We start from the raw sequence: 4,451 nt of genomic DNA on the forward strand, positions 1-4,451 counted from the left end.
CAGAAAGCTACAGAGGCCATGTGCATCGATGGTGGCGCCTCGTTACATTCTTCTCACCGCTAACTCAAACAGTGGGCGCGCGAGATCAATGCGACAGAGTCGTCGATCGATGCGCAGAAGCCACTGAAGTGGTCCCACACACCTATCATTTTTTACGCCGAGGATCACCCTGATCGCACAACCGCGGTCGAGTGCTTGCCACTGTTGGTTTCATCGACAATTCGCAACCTCAAGGTGACAAAAATGCTAGTTGACGGTGGGGCCGGTCTGAACTTGATCTCACCCAAGGTGATCAAGAGGTTACAAATTACTAACGGAGATCTCGAGGAGACGGGCACGTTTCAAGGGATCACCCCGAGAAGAAGCCAGCCCAAGGGTAAGATCACACTACCAGTCACATTTGATGGTGAGCTGAACTACAGGACAGAGAAGATCGCTTTTTATGTCGTCAAGATCCCGTTGTCATACAACGGGATCCTTGGCCGTCCAGCACTGGCCAAGTTTATCGCGGCGTCACACTACGCGTACAATACGCTGAAGATGCCTGGACCGATGAGCATCATCACCGTCAGCTCCGACAAGAAAGACGCGCTCATCTGCGCCGACCAACTCTACCAGGAGACAGTGGTAGCACCTGCCGCCAAGGCACTTGCTCCTGCCACTGAAGCTCCCGAGGGGAAGAAGACCGGAAAGACCTCTTGCACCGGCAAGAACTCTTGCACCCACTCCGGCAAACGCACCTCCTCGGAGTGTTGCATTCCCATCGAGGACGTGCCAGAGAGCTCCACCGGCAAGAGCAAGAAATCCAAGGCAGCACCATGATACGTTTCCAACGTATCTACTTTTCCAAACACTTTTGCCCTTGTTTTGGACTCTAACTTGCATGATTTAAATGGAACTAACCCGGACTGACGCTATTTTCAGCAGAACTGCCATGGTCTTATTTTTGTACATAAATAAAAGTTCTCGGAATGACCTGAAAATCCATGGAGACACGTTTTGGAATTAATAAAAAATACTGGCGAAAGAATAAGCATCAGGGGGCCCACACCCTGTCCACGAGGGTGCAGGGCGCCCCCCTAGGGCGTGCCCCCTTCCTCGTGGGCCCCCTGGGACTCCACCGACCTCAACCCCAACTCCATAATTCACGTTCGGGGAGAAAAAATCAGAGAGAAGGATTCATTGCGTTTTACAATACGGAGCCGCTGCCAAGCCCTAATCTTCCTTGGGAGGGCTAATCTGGAGTCCGTTTAGGGCTCCGGAGAGGGGAATACGTCTCCATCATCATCATCAACCATCCTCCATCACCAATTTCATGATGCTCACCGCCGTGCGTGAGTAATCACATCATAGGCTTGTTGGACGGTGATGGGTTGGATGAGATTTACCATGTAATCGAGTTAGTTTTGTGATATTCTTATTGTCGGGGACATGCATATCCCCGTTGAAGTAACCTAGTGTTATTCGAAAATTCTCCGGTTTCGTGTTATTCGGGAAGAGTTTGTTAACAAGACTTGATCAACCTTGTTAGTGGATTCCTTTTGATGAGCACGAGACGGATGAAGTTAGAAAGCACAACCCTCTGTACCCTCCTTTTACTTTCTGTTATTTAGATTAAATAAAGCAAAAAATAATATTTTCTATTTGTTTTCTGAATTATCCTTGCAATAAAAATACCCCGAAAATAGAAGTTCTCCAAACATCCTGAAAATGAAATATGATTTTTGTAGAATATTTAAGAATGTCTGGCACTCAGAACACACCAGGGGGGCCCACCATTTGGCCACGAGGGCACAGGGCGAGCCCACCCCCCTGGGGCGTGCCCCCTGCCTCGTGGGTCCCACGTGGACCCCCTCCACTTATTCCAGCACCCACTCACTTCGTCTTCCTCCAGAAAAAAATCCTCCCATAGCTCAAACCCGTGTTCTAGCTCATCATGCTGCCATTTTTGATCTCTTTGCTTAAAGCTCCATTCACAAAACTGTTTTGGGGGATTTCTCTTTGGTATGTGACTCCTCCAATGATCTAATTAGTTTTTGTTCTAGTGCTTTATTTATTGCAAAAAATTTCTGCTAAGGTGACCCTGTTCTTGAGCTTGCATGTCAAATTTATATGGTCCAAATTAGTTCTAATGCATGATATAGCCTCTAGGCACTTGTGGGAGTAGTTGCTATCAATCTTGTTTAGTTTTGTTCACTTTTATTTTGAGTCACTAAAAATTTCAGAAATTTTTCAGAGAAAGAAAAATGCATAGGAAAATGTACCAAGGTGGTTCCTCAAGGAAGTAAGGACCAACGCTCGCGATACATGCCGGACGATGAACCACCGAGGGAAGCTCAAGTGTGGCCTTGTGAATGGTCGTCAGAAGAGTTTATGGTCCAGGCAGACATCAAGAATGAATTTGACGCGTATGTGCGTAATGCTGATCTTGAGGACTTCGTGTCAGATAAGTGCCTACAGTACCACTACCTAACTGATTCCTTTGTGAAGAGGTTTAAATTTACATCCTCGCGCAATTCTCACACTGTTTTATTTGATCTTCATGATAAATCATATACCATGGACCTAGAAGATTTTAATACTGCTTGTAAACTCCCGCAGTGGGGCAATGTAAGTGAACCTCGCAAATCTGAATATAAAGACTTTCTTGCTAGTATCACCATGGGGGAATCTAGATAAATCACACAAGCTACCATAGGGAGCATTCATTTCCCTTCCATACATTATTTTTCTCTCTTTATAGGTAGATGCATTAACTGTAAAGATGAGGCCTATCACATGTGCGCTCCAGATCTTAGGGTCCTCAAGAGTGCGGTATTAGGTGATAAACAATATAACTTGGGGGCATTGTTGCACGAAGGTTGCATCTTAATGGTACAAGTGGAGATTTGTTTGGTGGAATTTATGCAACTTGTGTAGCTAATTATCTTGATGTACCCATACATGAAAATGATATGGAGTAGCCTCCTGCTTATCTAGATTATAGTGCTATGGTTCGCCATCAGTTTCTTGAGAGGAATGAACAGTTCCTCCAGAACCGACTAATCTTTGACAGACATCGCACTGTTCATGTTGCCCTCCCTGCTCCTACTTTCTTTAACTTTCAGGCAAAAAGGAGATATGTTATAACCAGGGAGGAGGCGAACGAGTATGAGAGGAGGACGGAAGCAGCTCGCTCCGAGCTGCAGCTCTTCAGGCGATAGCTGCTGCATCTCAGTACAACCCCAGCTACGACTTTGGATATCCGCCAGGCTAGCAGTGGCCATAGACCAACTTAGGCCAAAAGCCTAAGCTTGGGGAGTACATATTTCTCACCGACATTACATTCCTGTTCACACACTCATTCCAGTTGTCGGTGCTCATACTTTTTGATTGTACTATCCATGCTAGTTTATTTTCTTTTCCAAGCCTTCTTCTTGTGTGTTTGAAAAACCTTAAGAAAAAAATAATAATAAATTAGTTGTAGCTTTTAGCTAGTTTACTTTCCATGCCTGTAGTAGTAGTAGTAACTAAAAGAAAACCCAAAAATATTTCTCGTTCTTCTTCTGCTTGTTGGGAGCTTTCCCGTGTAAATAGTTTTATTTCTTTTCTTTTCTTTGGGGGTCGAGAGGAGAAGACCTTGATGAAAATATTGAGTGGCTCGCATATGAATTATTGTTGATTTAACCAAGAGCCCATATTACCTTGTCTTCTCCCTTGTATTAAATGCTTGCAGATTCCAGCTTAGTCCAATGCACGGGCACTATTATTATTATCCACACCGTTCAGTCGTGCGAGGGAAAGGCAATAATGACGATATATGATGGACTGATTGAGATGAGAGAAGCTGGTATGAACTCGACCTATCTTGTGTTTGTAAATATGATTAGTTCATCGTTCCTGATTCAGCCTATTATGAATGAAACATGTTTGCAATGACAATTAGAGATTATAGTTGCTCATGCCATTCTTAATTAGCTAGGAGTTTATAATGGTTTACCTTGCGTGCCAACATGCTATTAAAATGGTTGTGATGTGGTACGATAGGGTGGTATCCTCCTTTGAACGATTCGAGTGGCTTGACTTGGCACATGTTCACGCATGTAGTTGAAACAAAATCAACATAGCCTCCATGATATTTATGTTCATGGTGATTTATATCCTACTCATGTTTGCACTCATTGTCGATTAATCTTAATGCATGTTCATGACTGTTGTCGCTCTCTAGTTGGTCGCTTCCCAGTCTCTTTCTAGCCTTCACTAGTACTAAGCAGGAATACTGCTTGTGCATCCATTTCCATAAACCCCAACGTTATTCCATATGAGTTCACCATACCTTACTATATGCGGTAATTACCTGTCGTTCCAAGTAAATTTGTATGTGCCAAACTCTAAACCTTCAAATGAAATTCTGTTTTGTATGCTCGAATAGCTCATGTATCAACTAGGGTTGTCTATATCTTCCACGCAAG

This window comes from Triticum aestivum, chromosome 5D (assembly GCF_018294505.1).
Source record: "Triticum aestivum cultivar Chinese Spring chromosome 5D, IWGSC CS RefSeq v2.1, whole genome shotgun sequence".
In the NCBI taxonomy this organism is placed as follows: domain Eukaryota; kingdom Viridiplantae; phylum Streptophyta; class Magnoliopsida; order Poales; family Poaceae; genus Triticum; species Triticum aestivum.